The sequence below is a fragment of the Lepidochelys olivacea genome, assembly GCF_965140295.1.
Source record: "Lepidochelys olivacea isolate rLepOli2 genome assembly, chromosome: 9".
NCBI lineage: Eukaryota > Metazoa > Chordata > Testudines > Cheloniidae > Lepidochelys > Lepidochelys olivacea.
The window spans coordinates 91,748,338-91,773,695 of record NC_140419.1 but is presented as its reverse complement, the minus strand read 5'-3'; the positions used below and the strand labels follow the sequence as shown (position 1 = coordinate 91,773,695).

The 25,358-nt window shown below is 42.5% G+C and overlaps 1 long non-coding RNA gene across 2 annotated transcripts in view; it reads left to right on the top strand.

The window, feature by feature from the left end:
• LOC311526177 overlaps positions 1-25,358 on the top strand; it is a 37,879-nt gene that overhangs the window by 8,702 nt on the left and 3,819 nt on the right. For both annotated transcript variants that reach the window (XR_014712961.1, XR_014712962.1), the window contains 3 exons: positions 15,268-15,365; positions 20,370-20,462; positions 23,058-23,342. This is a non-coding gene — a long non-coding RNA (uncharacterized lncRNA). The remainder of the gene's footprint in view (positions 1-15,267; positions 15,366-20,369; positions 20,463-23,057; positions 23,343-25,358) is intronic.

The window sequence follows — 25,358 nt, the reverse complement described above, 5'->3', positions numbered from 1 at the left end:
TCCGCAGCAAGTACTTTAACTGTACCTTTGATTTGTTGTCAAGTTTGAAACACTTGCCATTGTAATGCAGCAACATAGCTATTCAGTTGAATGCCTGACAAGGAAAGTATTTATTTAATTTATCCTAGTGTTATCAAAGATCTGAATACCATACAGGCATCAGACTTAAACCTCTCCAGCTGACTGCCTCTAAATTGTTCTCAAGCATCTATAATGAGCTATAAGCTCTGCAATCAGAGATTCTCATATAAAACACATTAGCTTTCTAAATACTCTGCTTCAATTTTTAACACTTGATAGAAATAATGAAAAGTACGTTTTTAAATTATCATATTTGTGTATGATCATGCATTAATATTAACAAAAACATATGCTAAGAAAAGATCTGAAAATACTTGCCTGCAAATCCAGAGTTGCAGCATTTATCTCCTTCTATACTTCAAAATTAACACTGGCTGCTAGCAAATAATAATGTAACACCAATGTATAGAGCATTACTTGCAATCACTAGCAAACACTGTCCTAAGAAAGAATAAAGTTGCTTTGACAGCAAAAATCCTTAGATACTGTTTTTATTATTTCATGTGCCGTTAGCCCTGGATTTGTGAGAGGTGTTGCCTAATTAAACTAGGATTTTTAAGCACCAGACATCACAAAGACCAGCAATAGGCGATCATCCTGATGTCTCTGTCTGACAGATAGAACTTGATCGTATGGCTCTGGGCAAATTTTAATTGTGTCTTTACTCCACTTTTCTCCAGCTGGGGAAATAAATTGCAGAGTTATTTATTGCTCTTTTTCCCCCACTCTGAAGTCTGTAAGATGTGTCTGAGTATAAAGCAACTAGAAATACACCGGTGATTTGCCCAGACTGGGAGGGGAGCTTGCAGGAATGTAACTTTTTTGTCTGTTTGACATTCTGGAAAGTAGGTTTGATTATCAACTCTGTGTGCCCCCTGTCTCCCCTCTTCCCCCCCCCCCAAAAGGGGAGGAAGCACACTAGTCTGACGCGGAACTGTAGTGATCCAGAAAATTCATAGGTCCCAAGGCCAGAAGGGAATATTATGATCATCTAGTCTGACCTCCTGTATGACACAAGCCATAGAACTTCCCCAAAATAATTCCTAGAGCCGATCTTTTAGGAAAACATCCAATCTTGGTTTAAAAATTGTCAGTGATGGAGAATCCACCATGATCCTTAGTAAACTGTTCCATTGGTTATTTACTCTCACTGTAAAAAATGTATGCCTTCTTTCCTGTCTGAATTTGTTTAGCTTCAACATTATACTATCATCTATCCATCATCTAGCATCCATCCTCTATCTATTATACATTTCTGCACTAGGCTGAAGAGCCCATTGTTAAATATTTGATCCCCATGTAGATTCTTAGACTGTAACATCACCCCTTAACATTCTCTTTGTTAAGGTACATAGATTGACTCAAGGAGCTCAATCACTGCAAGGCATGTTTTCTAATCTGTAATCACTCTTTTCTCTAATTTATCAATATCCTTCTTGAATTGTGGGCACCAGAACAGGACACAGTATTCCAGCAGAGGTCACACTGGTGCAAAACAGATTCCCTTGTCTATGCAAGCCGGAGATTAGATTAGCTGTCTTGGCCACAGCATCGCGTCAGGAGGTCATGTTCAACTGATTATCCACCAACACATGCCCCCACGTCTCTTTCAGCATTACTGCTTGCCAGGATAGTCTGCCATTTTGTAAGTATGGCCTACATTCTTTGTTCCTAGATGTATGCATTTACATTTAGCCGTATTAAAACACATTGCTTGTACCCAGTTTACCAAGACATCCAAATCACTCTGAATCAGTGATCTGTCCTCTTAATTATTTAACACGCCAACTCTTGTGTCATTTACAAACTTTATCCGTGATTTTTGTTTTCTTCCAGTACGTTGATAAAAACATTAAATAGCATAGGGCCAAGAACTGATCCCTGCAGGACCACACTGGAAACACACCGACTCGATAATGATTCGTCCCTATTTATACTTACACTTTTGAGACGTAGCCAGTTTTTAGTCCATTTACTTTTGATATCCTTCAATGTTTGGTTTTTTTTACCAAAATGTTGTGCAGTACCAAATCAAACGCCGTACATAAGCCTAAGCGTACTATGTCAACACTATTACCTTCATCAGCCAAACTTGAAATCACATTAAAAAAATATCGCAAGTTAGACAGGATCTATTTTCCATAAACCCATGCTGATTTCCATTAATTCCATTACCCTCCTTTAATTCTTTATCCAATATCAGCCACTCCATTATCTTGCCTGGGACTGATGTCGGGCTCACAGGCCTATAATTGCCTAAGCCCATTCCATTTATCCTCTTAAATTGTCACAACATCAGCTTTCTTCCAGTCTTCTGGAACTTCCCCAGTGCTCCAAAACTTATTGAAAATCAACATTAATGGTCTAGCAAGCTTCTTGGCTGGCTCTTTTAAAACTCTTGTATACAAGTTATCTGGAGCTGCTGATTTAAAAATGTTTAACTTTTTAGTAGCTTCTGTTTAACATCTTACAGAGATACTAGTGGAATGGAATGAGTGTTATCACCATATGATAAGACTGCATCACCTGTTTTCCGCCCCTCCCCAAATACAGAACAGAAATATTTATTGAACACTTCTGCCTTTGTTGTAGTCCTGCACTATCAGGTTTCTCTTTGTTTCTAGTATATTTAGAAAATTGCTTCTTATTGTCCTTAACTTTGCTGGCCATAGATTTCTCCATGTGTCCCTTGGCTTCCCTTGTCAACTTTCTACAATTCCAAATTTCTGATTTATATTCATTACTATCAACTTCCCCTTTCTTCCATTTGTTATATATGTATCAGCTGCCTTCACTTCCCCTCCAATCCAGGTCAGTTTTTCAACCAGTATGGCCTTCTTCCAGGATTGTAGCTTTTTGGGCACCTAGTAAGGTGTTCTTAAATAATTTCCAATGCTAATTTTTTCTGATTTAAATTCTTCCTCATGGCTGATTTGGCTGATAACTGTTTTCAACTTTGAAATTGGCCCTGTTAAAGATCCAAGTATATATATTACTGGTCTGGACTTGATTCTGCTTGTACATTATAAATATGATCAAGTTGTACCTAAGCCAGCATTAAATTTTTAGGTTCTGTGGTCCATTTCAAAGTTGAATAAAGAATTCCCCCATCCTCAATGTAACAGTTCTTGGGACAGGAAATTGTCGTCTATGTTTAGAAATTTTAAGGATGTTTTAGTACTGGCAGCATGAGACCTCCAGCTAAAAGTCTCCAGTGATCACACAGCTTTTTTCCTACACATTGTAGATAGGCACATAAGGGGCGATTTGGTGGGCTGTAGCAAACATCAACTAGTACCCCCATCTTGTGCTTTATCTGTTCAGACACTGCTCTATTAGCATTCAAGATCACTTTCTTCTGCGTTATCGGTGACTCAGAAACAGGTAATGCCCTGTCTGACAGAGTGCCACTCCTCCGTCCCTTCTGCCCACTCAGTCCTTCCTCGATAGGTTAGGCCATTGGTTTTACAATGCCAACCATATGAATCATCTCACCAGGTTTCAGTAATGCCAACTAAATTGAATTTATGCTCATAAATGAGCGATTCCGGTTCCTCGTTCCCCAGGCGCAACTCCTTGCAGTGGTGTATAGATAATTCACAAACTTCTTCTCCTCATGTCCTTTGGTTCCTTGATTAATTCTGTTCTCAACATCTCAATTTGGGGTTCTTATATTTTTCCCTTTTTACTCTTCCATTCTGCTATTCGTTTAACCCTCTCCTGATGACTTTAGCCAGCCTGTCCCCGAGGAGATTGGTCCCTGCTTCTACGGAGGTGCAGGCCATCTAAACTGTACAGCCACTTCTCCCCCTTGGAGATGCACCAGTGTTCCACAGAACCAAACCCCCTGCCCTACACCACTTAGTTAGCCAGTCATTCACTTCCAGAATCTTCTGCCTTCTGTCTCTCTGCTCATGGGACAGGGAAGATCACTTGGACATGCTTCTTGAGTTCCCCTAAGTGATCTACCATCTGCAAGATATCCTTCAATGCAGTGTCATTAGTGCAGATAGGAGCCATCACCAATGGATCCTTGCCTGTTGATTTCAGAAACCTGTTTAATCTGCGTGACCTCTTGTGTCTTGGCTTCAGGAAGGGGGCACACCGTCCCGTTGTCCACCTGTCCCTCACAGAATGTTCTTTTGATTCTTCTGAGTAGTGACTCTCTAACAAGGATAGTCTGACTTTGTTCGTTTAGACCTTGTGCAATCTCAGTTTGAAAAAACCTACCAAGTAGTGTTGGGCCGGGTCAGCATTTGGATGGGTGACCAAATACTCTGAGAATGCTATAAGATGTAGGGCTGCCTGATGACCACCAAGGACTCAGGTGGCACCCTTCCCTCTGTACCCATACTGAATCAGTGCTCCAATGGCGTTAGAGCATGCTGATGCTGGAGGTGACCTTTCTTGGATGAGCTAGAAGGCTGAGATCCTAACCACCCACAATCATTGAGATATCAAAGAGCTTTTGTCAAGGATTAGACTGTTCACACAGTTGTCATGGACATATTCCAGTTGGGCAATTGTTTGTGTCTGAGTTACCAATAAAACGCAGAGAAGGGAGTGAGTGGGGATACTAAGGGTTTGATCCAAAGCCCACTTCAATAGGTTTTGGTTCAAGCCCTAACTCAGTGTCTGCATCTTCTTAATAGCCTTCTGTTCCTGCAGTAATTTTTTTCTTAACGTGGCAGAATAGAGGGAGATGTATGGGTTAACTTCTGGATTCAGTTTGTCTTGTATTTTTGTTATTACTAATTTTAAAATCCTGGGAGAGAAGGGAGCAAGATGGCTTGGATTTGTGTCAATTACAATGGAACTCTGCAAAAAATAGAAGTGGTTTTAAACCACTTTCATTACATAAAATGTCATTCATGCAGATAGAGCAGAAGATTCTCCTATATTTATGTGGCTGGCATCCTTGTGTCCATTTCATAGTAGCCTCTAAGCCTTCTATTCCATGGCTGCACGCAAATAAAACCCAGGCCAGATCTTTTACAATTCCATAGGGTTAATTCTGCACCAGAAAAACATCATATTAATGGGTAATTCTATCCGCAAGTGTTCCTTCTAATAATAATTTAGTAACCAACATGTGCCTTCAGTTAGTGGTCATTTAAGATACATGGTAAGACACTAACAACAAAAAGATCCCAAAGCTTTACTCTGAGGAAAAGCACAACTACTACCCTCTAGCAAATTCACACAAGTGTAGCAAATCTTCAAATAATAATTAATCTCCTGTTCCAAATCAAAGTACATATCATACCGTACATATTCAAGACCGTAAATACAAGTAAAGCAGAGTTGAAGTATTACTTATATCAAGGCAGGAGATGCATGCAATTAGGTACTGTAAAATACAAAGAGATCATCACATCTTAAGTGATGTAAGGCTCTAGTTTTAAGAAGGGATTTTAAGTGAGTATAACAGTGCTTTTATATGTTGGAAGATTGTGTTTGTGGCTTCATTTTCAGAGTACAGCATGGCATATTTTGATATTTAAATACCAACAAAATACAGATTTATTCATTTACTTATAGCATTTTGCTTTTCAGTTTTCAGAAGAATGTGCCTAACAAAATCAGATATAAAAAATTTTGTAGCATACTTCCTGCAATTGATAGCAGCCAAAGACAATCCCAAGTTTAGAATTCAGCCGCCAGACAGGAGAGCAAAACCCAGACATGCTCATCAATCAGTTGCCCTGCCAAATCCTTTGGATAAGACTCTCTGCTCACACCAAATCCATCTCAGACAAAAGCCTCAATAAACAGATGCTCCTTGCACTGAGCCCTGAAAAATTAGACTCTGGTGACCTAAAGAGAAAAGTGCATTGCAAATTCAAGGGCCCTCCATCCACTTGGAAACAAATTCAGTAGCAAGCTAATGCAGCATACAGAACACATGTGTAATACATTGAACGTCACTTGCACCATTCTGCAAGCACGCTGAATGGGACAATTCAGGTTCTTAAAGCTAGTCCTGTGCTTAAATACCTTCTACAAGCAGAGTACAAATGGTTTGGATGAGAAACTTTCAGACTCTGGGTCATTCAAAAAAATATTCACTTTGTCTTACTATTTTTGCAGCGTACAGTGATCATTTCAGCTTCTAGATTGGATGGACGAAACACTTAAACAGGAGAACAGACTCCAACGAGAGAATGCTGAATTGGAATTAATTTGTAAATTGGATACAATTAACTTAGGCTTGAATAGAGACTGGGAATGGTTGATTCATTATAAAAAGTAACCTATTTCCCCTTGTTTATTCTCCCCCTTATCCCCCCCCCCCCCCCCCGTTCCTCAGATGTTCTTATTAAACCCTGGATTTGTGCTGGAAATGGCCCACTTTGATTATCATACACATTGTAAGGAGAGTGATCACTTTAGATAAGCTATTACCAACAGGAGAGTGGGGTGGGGGTAGTGAAAACCTTTTGTAGTGATAAACACCCATTTTTTTCATGGTCTGTGTGTATAAAAACGTCTTCTGTATTTTCCACAGTATGCATCCGATGAAGTGAGCTGTAGCTCACGAAAGCTTATGCTCAGATAAATTGGTTAGTCTCTAAGGTGCTACAAGTCCTCCTTTTCTTTAAAGAGGAGAATAACAAATAATCACAAGTAAATGAGCTCATGAAACTTTTTCAGGATTCACAAACATTTTCTGGAATTCCCACTAATCGCTGAATGCTTCTGAATAATGAATAACAGAACCTCCCAAACAGCAAAGAATTGATGTCAAGCTGTTAGGTTTGCAAATCAGTTTTCTGTTGTTTGACCAGTTCTAATGCTAACCCTAGTGTCTTAGCCATGTACCAGTCAGAAGAGTTACAATCTTCCTATTTAATTTCCCCAGCAGTGCCCGTGTTCCAGTGAGGGGTGAAGTGATTTTTTTTGGTATGTCTGGGTTTTTAAGCACTTTGGGATGAACGACACTATATTAGAGTAAGATGATCCTGTTGTTGTTAGTGGAGTATTACTTCTGAGAATAATTTGAGGCACTACAGTAAATGGCTTTTAAAATATTAAGGGATCTATTTTCCCCTTAGTACAAGTGCTCTGAAAAGAAGCTGAGGATTGCCTCTAATGTATACGGATACTTTTCCTACCACTCCAGAAACTCTGAAGTGCTTTGTGAGAAGGTAACTTCAGAGATTGTTGATAACGTTTTCAGAGAAGTCCCATCATCCAAGATACCCCAGGCCCTCTTGAAAACAAATGTTAATCTTTATTGTATATTACGATAAAGAAGAAAAGCTAAAGGGGAAACACTCAGTTGTAAACTAATGCTTAATGCATTTTTTTGCTCTGGAATTGTTGAACAGAGAATTTCTCTGTACTCCATCAGGTATGTGCAGATTTCCTCCTTTCTTCAGTAGGGGTTTTGCCATTGTGGGCATTGGAGGACTGGGCCAGAGAGCAGATCAATGGGAATTGAGGGCCCCCTGTGGCTAGAGACTTATTCTGAGCAGAAACAAGCAAGGGAATAAGGGAGGCTGAAATTTCTTATTCCCCTGTGTGACTGGCTAAGGGCTCTGACAGTTTAGCCCTATCAAGGGTGCTGGAACTTTTGTAAAAGTGTGGGGAGGACACTGGCGCTGGGATGGGGGGGGGGCATTCCCCCACTTTTTAACACAGGTATAGTTTGGGGGGTAGGGGATGGTGTGCTCCCCCAAACTGTAAGCCTCAGGCAGGCGCAGAGCAGCTTGGGCAGGGACTGCACTATGCAGCAGTGTTGCAACCTCCAAATTATGCCCATGTTAAAAAGTGGCCCCCTGCCACCTCCGGGTTCTGTCACTGTTGAGCCCTGTGTATTTATGGGTGTGGGCCCTCAGTGTCCATGCATGGTGTAATTTGTATTGCTGTCAAACAGCAAAATTGTTAGCAGTCCCCTCATTATTCATGTAATGTTGAGCTAGTTTAAATGAATTGTCTGTCTGATCAGAGAGTAATATAGGGAAAAGGCAGATGATGGTAAGTACAGGAAACAAGCTAAAGCACTCTCCAGAAGGCACTTAGCACCTCCCAGGATCAGGTCTATAAAGAGAATGAAAGGAAATCTGAGCAGCTGCAACTCCCACTGAAATGAATTAAAAACTTCATGAGTCATTTAAAAAAAATTCATAATGCAGGCCACAGTGACTGTTTCCTCATCAGTCTCTTGATAACACCTGTAGAACTGTCTTGGGATAGGCCCTGCCCACACTGCTGTCCAGCAATGCTAACAACAAGGCAGACTGAGTACAGTTTCAGACCCATGTGGAGAAGGACTCTCCTACCAGGCTGTCGACAACCGGAGGGATGTGGCTGGGCTTAAAGTCATGAACAGGAATGAATGGTGACAGTGTAGCTGCTCCCTGTATCTCTGCAGATGCTCTGGGATGAAAAGGAAAAGAAGAATGGACACCTAAGGTTATAAGCAAAATATCCCATTCTGCACGTCTGGGTATCAGAGCTAGGACCCTGCTAATATCCACCCAGTTTACACATAGATGGAGAGCACAGACTCACTTACTCCTATAATCTGCTTTGCGGAGGTGCCGGAAGACCACCGTTCCTATGACCTTTCCCCTGCTTCTTGTGATCTCTGCCAGTGTAAAGTTGGACCGGAGCACATTTAAAATGAAGCTGTTCCAGGCTGTGCAGAAAAGAATAGGTTCTTCATTCTGAAACAGAGAGAGTGTGAAGATTTTTCTGGGGTGGATGGAGCTTGAGTTTAGTACGCAAGGCTTTTGAAAGGATTTTGCTAATTTAATATTCTGTTCAATAATCTTGTCTCTTTTACCCTGTGTCAGGGTTCCTTCCCCACTCTGAACTCTAGGGTACAGATGTGGGGACCCGCCTGAAAGACCCCCTATGCTTATTCTTACCAGCTTAGGTTAAAAACTTCTCCAAGGTACAAACTTTGCCTTGTCCTTGAACAGTATGCTGCCACCACCAAGCGTTTTAAACAAAGAACAGGGAAAGAGCCCACTTGGAGACGTCTTCACCAAAAATATCCCTCCAAGCACTACACCCCCTTTTCTGGGGAAGGCTTGATGATAATCCTCACCAATTGGTACAGGTGAACACAGACCCAAACCCTTGGATCTTAAGAACAATGACAAATCAATCAGGTTCTTAGAAGAAGAATTTTAATTAAAGAAAAGGCAAAGGAATCACCTCTGTAAAATCAGGATGGAAAATACTTTACAGGGTATTCAAATTCAAAACACAGAGGATCCCCCTCTGGGCAAAACCTTAAAGTTACAGAAAACAGGAATAAATCTCCCTCTTAACAGAGGGAAAATTCACATAAAACAAAAGATAAACTAATCCGGCTTGCCTGATTTACCTATACTGGTTGCAATATTGGAGACTTGGATTAGGTTGGGTTGGAGAAGATGGATTTCTGTCTGGCCTCTCTCAGTCCCAAGAGAGAACCAACACGTAAACAAAGAGCACAAACAAAAGCCTTTCCCCCCCAAGATTTGAAAGTATCTTGTTCCCTTATTGGTCCTGTCATAAATATAAAGGGAAGGGTAAACCCCTTTGAAATCCCTCCTGGCCAGGGGAAAGCTCCTCTCACCTGTAAAGGGTTAAGAAGCTAAAGGTAACCTCGCTGGCACCTGACCAAAATGACCAATGAGGAGACAAGATACTTTCAAAAGCTGGGAGGAGGGAGAGAAACACATGTCAAGGTTCCTCCCCCACTCTGAACTCTAGGGTACAGATGTGGGGACCTGCATGAAAAACCTCCTAAGCTTATCTTTACCAGCTTAGGTCAAAACTTCCCCAAGGTACAAAATATTACCCCCGTTATCCTTGGAATGGCCGCTACCACCACCAAACTAATACTGGTTACTGGGGAAGAGCTGTTTGGACGCGTCCTTCCCCCCAAAATACTTCCCAAAACCTTGCACCCCACTTCCTGGACAAGGTTTGGTAAAAAGCCTCACCAATTTGCCTAGGTGACTACAGACCCAGACCCTTGGATCTTAAGAACAATGAACAATCCTCCCAACACTTGCACCCCCCCTTTCCTGGGAAATGTTGGATAAAAAGCCTCACCAATTTGCATAGGTGACCACAGACCCAAACCCTTGGATCTGAGAACAATGAAAAAGCATTCAGTGTTTTACAAGAAGACTTTTAATAAAAAATAGAAGTAAATAGAAATAAAGAAATCCCCCCTGTAAAATCAGGATGGTATATATCTTACAGGGTAATTAGATTCAAAAACATAGAGAACCCCTCTAGGCAAAACCTTAAGTTACAAAAAAGATACACAGACAGAAATAGTTATTCTATTCAGCACAATTCTTTTCTCAGCCATTTAAAGAAATCATAATCTAACACATACCTAGCTAGATTACTTACTAAAAGTTCTAAGACTCCATTCCTGTTCTGTCCCTGGCCAAGACGACTACAGACAGACACACAAACCCTTTGTTTCTCTCCCTCCTCCCAGCTTTTGAAAGTATCTTGTCTCCTCATTGGTCATTTTGGTCAGGTGCCAGCGAGGTTACCTTTAGCTTCTTAACCCTTTACAGGTGAGAGGAGCTTTCCCCTGGCCAGGAGGGATTTCAAAGGGGTTTACCCTTCCCTTTATATTTATGACAGGTCCTTTGGGTCAGGTGCCAGCCAGGTTGGCTGAGCTTCTTAACCCTTTACAGGTAACAGGATGTTGCCTCTGGCCAGGAGGGATTTTATAGCACTGTATACAGAAAGGTGGTTACCCTTCCCTTTATATTTATGACACCCTGATTTAAGGTTAATCTGCATAGCCATCCAGCTTGGAACCACCATCCCCTGGAAATACCTCTATATTAAAGAAAGGCCAGGTGCCAAGCTAACACATAGTGACACATTAATCTTGTGCACAGGCTTATTAATTAGCTGTAAATTCAAATCTCTCAATATCTGCCCCACTTCTGTGAAATGGAGTTCCATACATTCCTCCCGAACCCACGTTAGGCACCCATCATGTGCATTGTCCATTTTTTCAAAATATGAAACTTATTTAACATATTTAGCATAAATAAACATCTGGATTCTGGTTTTCTTCTCTCCTGATATTTACAAGTTCCACTGTTTAGTTCCCTCTTAGTTCCTATTCATGTTCATGGCTACATTTCTTAATCTTAAACCTGGCTGAGTGTGAAAAGTCTTTGGCTAGTTAAACTTTCATTATAAATGTGACTTAGAAACTCTCCCTTGACTCTCAGCTCTTTCTCTGCATTAGACAGTAGACACCAAACACCAAAGAACAGCTGTTTAGGAATCTCGCCTTGTAATATTTTAAGCCATTCTAACTTTTTTCTGCATTCGCTCTCTCTCTCTTCATTGGGCTGATCCAGACACTCCTGGACTATGGGGAATTTCAGATTTGGGTCCGACATGGACTCAAGTAATGAGAAGGTAGAATTCTGTACATGCTGAAGCCCTGGGACTCTGAGAGGCACAGAGCAGGAGACAGTGTGTGTGTTGCAGAAGTCAAGGTGAGAAGTGACCACAGCATAGACTTTTTTCAGAGTAACAGCCGTGTTAGTCTGTATTCACAAAAAGAAAAGGAGTACTTGTGGCACCTTAGAGACTAACCAATTTATTTGAGCATAAGCTTTCGTGAGCTACAGCTCACTTCATTGGATGCATACTATGGAAAGTATAGAAGATCTTTTTATACACACAAAGCATGAAAAAATGGGTGTTTACCACTACAAAAGGTTTTCTCTCCCCCCACTCCACTCTCCTGCTGGTATAGACTTTGTTAGAGGGAGTTGAGTACACAGGCAAAGTTACAGAGAGGCAGATTTGCAGGCATAGATTCTCCTTCTCTCATATGATATCACAAGTCGATATCTAGATTGTTTAGCCATCTAACTGCTGCATCATCAAGGGCAACAAGGGGTTCCAGTCCACCCTCCAGTCATCTAATCATGCACTCCTCCACCACATCTGACTGTCTGCATCACAGCCCCACAGTCATGCTGTGAAGATGGAACTAAGCCACATTTCTGCATTGTGGCAGCCACTCTAGCCATTCCAGTCACAGCCTGCTAAGCCTTGTACTGGATCTGTGACCCAGGCTGCAACGTGGTGGGTGTAATTTGAGCTTCTGAAGTTCATCATCCACATGCCTGGCTCTCTATCCCAGAGTTGCTGCCACTCTGTGAGGACACAGCTGTCGGCCCCTGTACACCATTGCAGGCCTTAGGTGATGTGCAAGAAGAAAAATTCAGATCCGAGTATGAAGATCCCAAGGAAGATCCCAGTATGAGGGACCTTGGAGGCAAATGGAATCCTTTCAAAGAGGCTTTCGTTAGTTTCTTAACTGGCAGGTGAGCTTCAGTGGTAAGTGAGAGGAAGAAAACTGCCCGTTTAAAAAAAAAAACAAAAAACCAGGAAGGTAATAGATGCTCAGTAACTCTCTGATACCACAACTATTAGAAATGGGAGTCCCCTGCACCAATGGGGAAGGTGATCTTCTGCAGAAGTCCTTAGAGATCAGAGGGAGAATTTGGGGGGGGGGACTCACCCAGATAACTAAACATCATTGCCCATAAGCCATACTCCCAGTATCTCTACCCATGGCTGTACAGAGCAATTAGCAATAGACACACCCCTATGGCTCTATGTAGCCAGGGACTGATGGCCCTGAGAATTGGGAGTTATTGGAGCTTCACAAGTGGGGAGCTGATTAGCACAAGCTCTGCCGCCTCCGGGGCAGCTCCACAACTTGTTGATGTGAGGCTGCGTTATTTTTAGAGATCCAGCCCACAGATGCGATTGTAGAAATTGGCCCCTCAAGCTCTGAGTGGGTTGTCTCTGTCAATGCAGTTCCAAAGTGAAAACAGCCATGCTAAAAAAAGCAAAACTCTGTCATACAACACAGGGGGAAATATCACCGGGGGGGAGGGTTCCCTTTCAAGTTTTATTTATAAGAACAACATGAGATGCAACAGTATGTGTAAACCTCCTTATGCATCATATGGATTCTGTAACCCCCTTTCTCTTTGGTCACATGGACTGAGCCTGAAAGGTGTGAATGGCCCTCAATTCCAGTTGAGGATGAGAGACTGGAACAGAAATCGTGGGCGTTGAAGGTGCTTAGCAGCATGCAGGTTTGGAGCCACAGGGCTTGGGCACAGGATCTCCAAGCCAACATGCCTTCCACCCTGGATTATTTGCCTACTATTACCTCCCTGCTTTTCAATCATGAACCTACTGATCTCCTTCCCTGTTTATTGACAGCCTTCCCTGGGAATAAATTGTATAGGGTTTATTATCCTTTTGAGTAACATAGTTCTGTCAGAGTTCCTACTTTTGACTCGTAGGATACCTGCAGTGGTTGCCACTTAAAAAGTCTGTGTTAGCAGTTGCTACACTATGGCATGCAAGATGTTTGTTGCTCTTTCTCTCTGAGATCTTCTCTGTTGATACCATTCCCATCTTTGTGGTGGTGTGGTAACTGTCGATAACTGTTGACTTTTCAATAGTGCACACAGCATCGGAGTTTCGTATTTCTGAGATGTTCAGAAAAACATGTCTCTGTCCGTCAACTTCCTGCACGGAATATCTTTCTCTCTCTTCCCCCGCTTTCAGTCCAGATTGTATCCCACCCCTTTGAGTGTGCAAGGGAGAGTACCCCAGGAGCCTCCATTCTTTGTAGCCATAGAGGCTCGCCACAACTGCAGTCCTGGTGCTACCTGAATGTGGCTAGACCGATTAGGTGAGTTCTGGCAACCTACAACACAAAGGTTTGAATGACTCAGAACTGAGTTTTGCTTTGGAAACTAATAGACACTGGTGGTTTTGGTTTAGGGTCACTTTGCATTCTGGGGTTCAGTCTAATCAAGACTAAGAGTGCAGACTCTCAAAAATGTCTACACAAAACCCTGTGAACCAATCCCCGACAGTTCTGTGTCTACACTATATATTGCATTTGCCATCTGCTGCTCAGTCATCTTACCCATCCCAATGCTTTTGAATCTGGTTGCATTGTTTCTCAGCATTTGCTCTACCTCCAACCTCATTATCATCTGTAAAATTGGACACTGGGCCTGCTTTTAATCTCACTTGTGCCAGTAAAAATCAGGACTAAACATTGCCATAAAAACAACATAAAATGAACTCCGAACCAGGCTTATTGTCAATATCCAGCGACAAACCAAATACCTTGTCCTTGACTTTTTTACTCCTGCTCTGATGTCAGTTTCCTACCTGGTACTATTTTAATTCCTACACCATGACTTTACCTTAGCACCTATTATGAACATCCCATTTTCCGAGAACAATGTTTCACTTACAGTAACATACTCCCTAGAAAGTGACACTTAAGAGAGGTCTGTGTAGATGCGTTATTCTTATTAAAGGGTAGGATGGTATCTTACCTTTAAAAGCACATCTACCTCACATAAAGAATAGGCCTTTTTATGAAAAAAGCTATGTTTCTTATGAGGAAGAATTCATGAAGCTTGTAACTAGATCTTGCTTTTATGCTATGAAAGTCAGTAATAACCCTTCTTCATTCCAGCCTGTGCTTGAATAGAGCTGTACTACCTCCAGTCTGCTCCAACGGTCTGCACTCTTTCAGCCATGTCATCTTGAGCTGCAATCTAATCAGATTTCCTAAAATGAAGCAGGATCAGCGTTGGTTTGTTCTTGGATCGGAGACATCAAAGGAAGAAGCCCAAGTTGTTGCAGAAAGTGATGTTTCCTTTGATTTCAATAGAGAAACACACCATGCTGTTTAAAGGGCACTGTGCTATCTTTTGGATGAGCCATAATGCCACATTGTTCATCATTTGTGCTCATTAAAGATCTCATAATATACATCACTAGAGTTGGGGTTTGAATCCCAATGTCCCGGCCAGGTCGCACTTCAGATCATTACATTCTGCCTTAAATTCCCATAGCAGTTTCTATTGCATATTATGTTATTTCAGTCACCTAACTATTTTGAATTGTTGCTGCTGTGTGTTGTTGTTAGGTGCTCTGTTTTATCCCCAGAGATGGGTGCAATTTAGTGATAGGTGAACTGTTTCCTATATGCAGCGAGGTGTCACTCTTGGATTGTGTGGGTTGCAATTAGAGGGATGCAGTTGTTAGCACATCCTGTGTGTTCTTTGGTTCTTAAAATAGGGCTTGGTTCTTTAAAAACCTTCATCCACTGATAACTTTGGTGACAATGTCTTGCAGTGGAAATCCATGTCTGATGAATCCTGCTTTCAAAGCATCAGTGAATTTTGGCTGCCACTGCTGTGTGCTACAGTAATGAAACAAGCTATTGGTTTGAGGTAAGTGCAGTTACTAGACAGGTAATACAGTTATTCAATTATAAATGAAACTATTGCATTTTTGTAGCACAATGCTCTCGAAACATTTGTGTTTAACTCAGTAAATAGCACATTTCGCTACTATAGATAGATACACAGGCCTACAACCAGCAGCTCAGCTATTACAAAGTAACCCCATAAAGGCCAGAAGGCAAAGAGGAGCGTGGAAATGACTGCCAGTCTGTCTGTCTGGCTAAATGTTTCTGTGCCACTAGTACCCAGGATTTTAAATGTTCTTTAATAATCTTTAAACTGAAATGCTGTGACTTTCATGGCCCAGAGGCTTTCCATTATGTCCCCAGACTCCCAATTCAGACACATTCTTAATATATTAGAGTCTGATCCGAAGCCCATTAAGTCAATAGAAATACTCCCACTTCAGTGGATTTTGGATCAAGTGTTCAGTAAAGTTCTGCTTACAGAAGTTGCTACCTCCAGTCTTTACCAATACAAAAGAGAGGTAACAGGAAACTGCACTATGCAAAAGGTTCTAGATTACAGAGAGTAAACATCTCTCACAGTGATACAATTACTATACTAACCTGTTGATCTCCCAGTCGTTTGAAATGGCATACATTAAGGATGTGGCATGGGATGGGAATGATTAAAAGACACTCCTCATAATTCAGTCTGTCTAGTGGGAACACAGGGAAGGAAATAGCAATTTTTGTGCATTCCACAGGAAAATGTCTTAATTGCAAGTTGAAACTAGGGAAATAGCGTACTTTGTAATTATCACCTTTGGATCCAAGGAGAAATTTTTTCTGTGGGGATAAGACATTCTCCACAAGGAAAATGTCACCTGTTAGGCTGGTGGCTACAGCACAATGTTGGATTGTTGGCATGTATATAGATTTCTCCAATACACCTATTATGATATAGTAATCTGTCAATATTCTGAAAAGGCCTGACCCAGAGTACATTGAAGTCAATGGAAAAACTCCAATTGACTTTAATGGGCTCTGGGTCAGATCCTGATTGACGCTCCAGTCTAGTTTGAAGGTACTTTTCACAATATCCATGTCAAGCGTTTAGGGACAGATGAGCAGGACTGCTCCATGAATAGTCCAACGTCGTAAGGTACTACTCAGTGTTTGTAAGGCTGGTAGAATCTGTCCCATAACGTTTAACAATTTTCTACTTTCTCTAAAGTCACTTGAGTTATATTTTTTTAAAATGTTTATATCCAAGTGGAACAGCAGGGGAAAACTTAGAATGTGATTAATCATGTTAGAATTGGTACTGGACGCTGACCTTAACAATCTTGCTCTTGTGACATTGCCATGACGTTTTTAATCAGCACCAGTGCTCGGGACCTTTACTTTTGCACCTCCATCCAGTGTTGATGCATCACTCTTCTTTCGCACTCTTTGCCCTGTTATAAAGAAGTAACTGAGCAGAGAATCATCATTCAGTAACATATGATATCACTCGTGTTGAATGGTCCAAGTTTTGCAAGCAGATTGTTAACAAGTATTGTCATGACTTGTAACTGTGCCAGTGTTTAACTGACAGATCACCTGGGAACAAAGCAGGCTGGAACTATAAAATTGTGTCCTAATTCTGTAAATGAAGAATGAATGCCAGGAGCCATAAAAAATGTTCTTCGCAATTTAACTGCTCTTTTATTTAAGATCCAGATATTAAACTTTTTAGCCCTGGACCTGCTTGTCTACCCCGGCACATTGAAATCAGTGAAGCCTCAGGGACTGTAGTACCTGCTACCAGAAGAAGCAGAGGTAGAAAAAGATCCATCTGGGATGTGAAAGGAATAACCAACTCCTCCTTAGTTGCCAGCTCAAGAGTGCTTGCACAGACTGATCCCAGTAATAACACATGATCAGGCAGAAGGTCTTGGCTACATGACAAATGCATAGCAAATAAGAATTTTAATCCAATTCCCCATAAAAGGGGAAGAAGAAAAAACAGATGGAGAAAACAATTAACTGATGGACAGTTGAACTGGATTAAAATTCTTATTTGCCTTGGGTGAGGACATCAGCGAGGTCTCTTCCACCTCATCGGTTGTTACAAAGCTAAAAAGAAAAGAACTTAGCGGGCAAATCAGAAGATACAGGAGTCTCCCCAAATCTTCCTTAGAGCTGCCTGGCTATTAAGATGTGAGAGTTCCTTTTTTGCCACTTCAGCCATGAAGTGGGACTTGATTTGGATCTAGGAATCTACTTTCAAACCTAGGGGGTTTGATTTTGGACAGAACTGTATATTTCTGAAGTAAAAGTTCCTTTTGCTCTGGCAAGATACGAGTTCTGGGACACTACGTGTTTTTATTTTACAAGCAGAACAAGAATTAGTGTGTTGCACTGCATCGTCTATCTGTGCATTGGAACCCTTTTGTATTTTGATCATCTCCGCCTTGAGGAGGAACTTGTGTCTTACCAACTGGCCTTTAACAACTAGGCTCCAGTTCAGCAAGTTTCTTAAGCATGTTTCACTATGGCAGGGTAAATAATGGGTTTTTCAGTTTGATAGCACTTAAAACAAATCATTTTGGTTGGAACAAATATTTTTGTTTCAATTTCAAGCATTTTTTAAATGTTTTTGAATTTTATAAATAAAATTAAAGACAATTTCAAAAAAAAAAAAGGAAATTCAAACTGAAAAATCAAAACATTTTCGTTTAGATTTTCCAGATTTTTTTTAACTATCTTTCCCCAAAACAGACACTTTGGCAAGATTGACATGAATTCATGAAACATTTCAGTGTTTACGAAATCTGTTTTGTGCTGGCAAAAAGTTTGTCAAAAATTAGCACAGCTCTACACTTAACTTTAAAAATGTAAGCAATCTCTGGCCTTGTCTACACTATGGGGGTAAGTCGACCTAAGTTACGCAACTCCAGTTACGTGAATAATGTAGCTGCAGTCGACATAGCTTAGGTTGACTTACTGCGGTGTCTACACCACGCTGCATCGACAGGAGACCAGAGCACCAGAGTTGATGGGAGAGCAATCTGTGGTCGATTTAACGGGTCTCTTCACTAGACCCACTAAATCAACCCCAGTGCATCAATCACCGCAGCTAAGTGTAGACATGCCCCTCTTGACTTCAGTGGGACTAAGCACAAGAATGTGTCTAGCTTTAAGCAATATTTCAGGGATTCTCAAACTTCATTACACTGCGACTCCCTTCTGACAACAAAAATTAGTACATGACCCCAGGAGTGGGGGAACCGAAGCCTGAGCCCACCTGAGCCATACTGCCCTGATTGGGAGGGCTAAAGCTTTAGCCCCAATGTCCTGGGGTGGGTGGGGGAGGCAAAGCTGAAGCCCAAGAGCTTCAGCCCCAGGCAGGGGGTCTGTAACCTGAGCCCCGCCACCCAAGGCTTGAGCCCTCGGGCTTTGGCTTTAACTCTGGGCCCCAGCAAGTCTAAGCCAGCCCTGGCAACCCCATTAAAACGGAGTTGCGGCCCACTTTGGGGTCCCGACCCACCTTTTGAGAACTGCTGATTAGTCCCATTGAAGTCAGTGGGGGATTGTTTACATGTTTAAAGTCAAATGCATGTTTAAATACCTTGCTGAATCAGGTCTGTAATCACCCTCACTAGAAGAAAAATTACTCTCCAAGGATCTGTATTGTGTGCATTATTTATTCTTTATTGTTTGCATAGGCTTCCATGTAGAGATAGATGGGTGTTTTTAAAAACAAAAATGTCCTGTGAAAAACAGTTATTAGAACCAAGGAGGAAAATGTTTTGCACATTCTTTTGCCAGACTCAGAACTTTAAAATAAAAATTTCTAGATGCTTTACGAAACTCCAAACTTCTCAACTATGTAAACTGCAAATAGCTGCAGCATTCCTACCAAAAAAGGGTTGTATGTAATCTGAAACTTCCAAATAGTTGTTCCCTGGGTAACTTGTGCAACCTTGATAACATGCATAACAGAACATGCGTGGGTCTTCTATGACAAACTCTCTGTCGCCTCTATAATATAGATTTCCCCCCCTTTTACTCATTTAAATATTTTGCAGAACTCTATCTGGAAACCGAGAAAAGTGCTGTGGGTGAAGAGTCTCCTGCTGGGAACATCCACTCTCTAGCTGCCAGCACATTTACTGGGGCTTATAATTCAGTTAGAAGTCCCTAGTTAAGAACTCCATCAAACTCCTTGTATGGGACAAACCCCAGGGTTGTTTGAGGAGGGAGAAGATTTTGAACCATGTGTGTTCAATTTAACCAGTCACAAAACAGGCATTCTTCAAAGCCAAGCTTCGTCACAAGGAAAACAAATAACCTTATTCCAAATCTAGTTAAACAAAACCGACTGCTTGGAGGGAAGATTCTCAAATAGATGACTTACACTAGTGCAGTCAGTGATGAAAATGTGCTGGGTACCAAAGACTGTCTTCATGCTGCCCACAGTCACATCTCACTCTAAAAGAAAGTGTTTACTTCTTCAGTGAAACACAGTACAGATTCCCTCTTGCCTTACTCTAGAGCAGCCTGAATGAATCACCTGCAAAATTACCTTACCAGACTTCCTTTGAAACAAAATCTGATTTATCATGACAGCAAAATGAATTGAAATGTGGGGAATGACGGGGTACCCTTGGAGTACTTTCTCATTTTAACTCAAAACCCCCCTACAAGCACATGCACGGGGCCCATGGTCTCTCCTGAGACCGGGGAGGGAAATATTTAGGGAGATGAATGTGTCTGTATGAAGTGGCAATCATTTCCTGCTGAGCAGCACCATCTAGAGGGCTTTGTAAGCCAAGCGGCAGCATAAAGCAGGGAAGAGGGATGGCAACATGCATGCCCTCCATGGTGGACTCAACAGAAAAGATTTCTGTATTTTAAAATTTTTAAACTTCTCTCGCATCTTGAAAAGGTATGGGCTTGGTCCAATCCTTTATTTCAGTCTCCCTGCATTTCCTCTAAGGGTGGAGCAGGTAAGTTAATACTGACCAATCCTATGGTGTCTGGTTTGCCATGGTTTTGCCAGATGATGTCACCGTGAGCGGCCTTCTCCCGGTCCTGCCGCCACCTGTGAATCCCAGTTCCCTGGCAGCATCACCAGTGGGGTGAAAGGAGAAAGGTGAGCAATACAGCTGAGATGATGCTTCCCCATTCTGAGCTGGGATATGTGTTCTCCCCTCCCCCCCACCAGTCTTGCTTTTATGGAAACAGAGGGGATGGGCAGGGCCCACAACTGATCTTAAAGCAGACAGACAGCAGTTTAACAGCCATTCAAATTCATGCCTACTGCACAGGATGTGCATGGAAATAGACCTCGGTCCTGGCTTTTGTTAGTAGATAGTAAGGACTTCCTAGCCAGTTTCAAAAGGGTTCATTATACTGAACTGAGTATTTAACGGCTTTTAATACTTAGAGCATAAATCCCCTTCTTGTCCATGTCAGCTTCCTAATAACGCTTGATCCTTGGCAACAGCCACTGTATATGAAAACCTACAAAACTTCTTCTCCGGCATATGGGCCTAATCCTGCACCACTGAAATCAATAGCCAAACTTCCATCAGCTTTAATTATGTAAGATTAAACCTCATTAAAGTCAATGGGAATTTGGTGACAGACTTCAATAGGAGCGGGATCCCCTTTCAAGGTTAAAGTTATGATCAGAATAAGCATTGCCGCTAAATTCTGAGTCCCCTTCCCATTGATAGTCTTAAATCATTCTCTCTCACACACACACACACCATCTATAAACACACTTTTAGGAATTTCACAACAGTCCCAAATAAACTGGATATAAACTGGCCATCAGGAAGTTTAGACTGGAAATTAGATGAAGGTTTATAACCATCAGAGGATTGAAGTTCTGGAACAGCTTTCAAAGGGAAGCAGTGGGGCAAACGACCTATCTGGCTTCAAGATTAAATTCAATACGTTTATGGAGGGGATGGTATGATGGGGTAATGTGATTTGGGCAAATAACTGATCTTTAACTATTCATGGTAAATAGGCCCAATGGCCTGTGATGGGATGTTAGATGGGGTGGGATCTGAGTTACTACAGAGAATTCTTTCATCTGGCTGGTGAATCTTGCCCACATGCTCAGGGTTCAGCTGATAGCCATATTAGGGGTCGGGAAGGAATTTTCCTCCATGGCAGACTGGAAGAAGCCCTGAGAGTTTTTCACCTTACTCTGCAGCATGGGGCATGGGTCACTTGCTGGAGGATTCTCTGCACCTTGAAGTCTTTAAACTACGATTTGAGGACTTTAATAGCTCAGACATAGGTGAGAGGTTTATCGCAGGAGTGGGTGGGTGAGATTCTGTGGCCTGCGTTGTGCAGGAGGTCAGATTAGATGATCACAATGGTCCCTTCTGACCTTAATGTCTAGGAGTTTCCAAAGACTTTACATTAGAGCTGTGCAAATAACAGATTTTTCAGTTCAGTAGCTGAACTGAAAAATCAAGAAAAATTCATTTCAGGTCCAACAAAACATCTTGTTTGAAATGAAGCTTTTTTGTTTGGGGTTTTTAATTATTTTTAATAGTCCTTTGGAATTGAAAAATCAAAACGTTTCATTTCAAAAATGTCTAAACTGAACACTGATTTTTTTTGGAAATTTTCACACGGAATTCATTAAATATTTGACTCCACTTTGCATTTTTCATTTGAAAAAATATTTTGTCCGTACAACTTCACCCAGCTCTAATTTCGATTCATAAGGCTTTGATAACAGGAGAGACACCTTGTGCTGGGCTTTGGTATTCAATGGGGAGCTATTGCAGAAAATGTAGCACCAGGGATGTTTGTTTGCAGTGACCTGTGTTGCTAAGCATATGGAGTGCTGGGCTCTTCGGCAGATGGATTTGGGGCTGGGGCGGGGGTTAGTTTAATTCCTAGATATGAGTTGTAGTCAAACCTAGAAGTCACAAATGTGCTGATCTCTGTGTCTGATAGGTTGGGATGTCATATACTAGCCAGTTGCCGATGGCAGTGGCTGATTTTTATAGCCATGGCTAACTGGAGATCCAGTAGGAATGAGAAGTCAAAAGGATCACAAGGCTGTGAACTGACTGAGCAGTGCAAGAGCTGCTTTTTATAATGGTGTATATTAGGAGGAACAAGCCATTTCTTCCTACCAGCATCCTCTCCACATTGCCGGGGGTTAGCTTCAACCAGCTCCACTCCATCCAGGTATTCCTCTCCACTAGGCAGTGAGAAAGCTGGGCATGGGTGCTATTTATGTGTAAGCAGAGTCTGAATGAGCTCTCCCCTGACATCTAGTGATGAGCTGTTGAAGAAGACTTCAGGAGCTGATCTCGTTTGCATGGGCAAACCCACCCTGCCTAGGTGTTCAGCATGATGGGATTGCTTGCCCGTGTGGTCGCTTTTGGCTGGTGTTGGATTCCCAGTCTCCTTGTTATTGGGGCAGGAGTAATCCTTGTTATGTGAATCCTGGGCAGCAGAACTGTACTTGGCATTTCCCAATGGAGAGACTCACCCTCAACTAAGTGCCACTCGCTAGGCAGGCGACATGGGTTCCAAAGCCCAGTGAGGAGAGAGATGGTGGGGACAGGTACTTGTACTTGGTGGTGTGGGCCCTAGACACCTTCTGACCCTTCTTCTCTCCACTGTGTAATAACAGAGCTAATTTAGTCTCAATTTAGTCTTGTTACACGCTGCAGAGTTGAAATCACTGATACCTAGCTCTGAATATTAGACTTGCTTTGGGATAGTATCTCTGATGCAAGGGACTACCCAGTGTGCACCAGCAGTGAGGCTCCCCCACTAACAGCTGAAATCACTGAGAGTTGTGTTGAGTGGTGGGCCCTGAAGACATCTTGGCGAGCGGCCAGCAGGTCAGCTGGCGGAGAGGTGCGGTGAGCGGCCAGCAGGTCGGCTGGCGGAGAGGTGTGGTGAGCGGCCAGCAGGTCGGCTGGCGGAGAGGGCCAGAGCAGAGCCCCACAGAGAGGCATGGAGAGTGAATGCCCGAGCCGCAGAGCGAGTAAGATGCCTCCTAACTCCCCCTCTCCCTCCCCCCCTCCCTTCCCCCTCCCTCTCCCCCCCAGCTGGGAGTTGAATGCTGCAGATGCAACTCTGGGTCTGTGCTGTCCAAGGACAGCAACTGTGAGTGGGGTACAGAGAAGGGACGGCCACATTAAAGGGACTTTTGGGTTGCTGGACTTAAGAACCTGAGGGGAAAAGGACACTGCCCAACTTACTTGCAGGTGGGTCTTTCACTCATGGTTTATGTTTGAGCTCTGTTTGCAGTGTTTCCCCAAATTAATGCAGTTATTTCCCTCCTTTTATTAAAAGTTTTTTGGTACACTCAGACTCTGTGCTTGAGAAGGGAAGTATTGCCTTTTAGAGGTGCCCAGGGGGTGATGTGTAATTGTCCCTGGGTGGAGGCTTGAGGCAGTTTTGTGTTGTATTGTTGAAAAGGAACCCCTAGATACTGAACCTGGCCCTTGTTGATGCCAACTCTGACGGGCAGAAGGGTTACATACGTCTGACACACGAGATGTAGAGCTGTATGTCATCACCATATTAATGGTACTCCACCAGCTTCCTGGCTACCTTCGGGTGGATGCTGAATAAGATGGGATACAGAACTGAGCCTTGTGGAACTGCATAGGCAAGGCCCCTGGAAGCAGAGTGGTCAACTGACCATCGCAACCCTCTGAATTTAGTCTGAGAGGAAAGATGCATGCTGTTTCGGGGTATTTCCATACCCCTCTGTGTTCTCTTGGGGGTGGGCAGGAGCCTGTAGTGATCAACTATCTTACGTACTGCAGAGAAGCCCAGCAGGATAAGTATGTGTGGACATCATTCACCAAAGCAGTAAGGGCTGTGTCTGTACCATGTCCTGGCCTGAAGCCTGAGAGAGGTTCCAGGGCATTGGAGACTGGTGTTTTGTGTCCCACTCCCGACCACCTTCTTGATTAGGTTGCTCAGAAAAAGTTAGACATAGCACAGTGACTTGTATGGTGAAAAGCACAGAGTGGTGGCTTTTCTAGTTCTGGTTGGACTATTGTGCAGTTCAGGGTAGTCAGGAGGATTCCCTCTGTGAAGGATGTGTTGATGCTATTGTTAAATCTCAGGTGTGTTCTCTTCTCTCTTTCCAAGCGGAAAGGGCAGGTGGTGCCCAGTACCAGGGGTGGCCCTGACTGCTATGACTTCTTGTGCAATTGGGCTGAATTCTCTCAGGGAGGACTTTGTGCCTTTTTAGTCCTTTGTCAGGCTTGTTGTTCCTACTACCCCATGAGGCCCTCTTGGATGGAGAGATCACCTGTATGAAATAAGACAGTTCCACACAGAGCGAGATGTGAGGTTCTGGGGGGCATGGGGAGGCTTTCTGGGTTTCCTAAATGATTTAGTTTGGAAAGGTCCCATCAGTGTTACTATGTTCCCTTTCTGGCAGAGAAGACATTTCAGGGTAAAGACCTACATTTCTAATGCAGAAAAAGGCAAGTCAGAGTCTGAACTGAGCCCTGCTGTCCCACCTTTGCTAAAGCTGCTGAGTGCTTGGCCTGTTCTAGGCTCGCTTTCCTCTAACGTCCTTTTCAGTGAATGGACTGAGAGGTTTTGCCCAGGTGCACTCTGCTACAGGACCGTTCGCTGCCTGTATCTTATTCAGGAAGGGTTAGCATCAAAGTCTAAGCATATCACGTCAAGATTTGAAGTTAACTCTCACCCCTAATAAAGCAAATGACTGTGTTCCTCATCCCAACGCCGTAGGTTCTCTTTCCTGGGAACGATTATTCTTGCAGCCAGTGAGGGCTGGAAACATTTCTGTTGAACTAAAGCTTGATTCCAAATCCATGAGTTAATCACATCTATGGGTTGGCATTGATATCGGTTTTATAGCTAGCCAGTAGGTTTATGATCATGCTATGCTGAAATCAGGCATTTATCTAATAAACTTTGCTGGACTGCTGGCTCTGCTGTCTCTACTTTTCATTTCCCACATAAGTTCCCCTGGTGCTTTCCCTTTCTAACAATTCTCCCAGCCCTCCTCCCT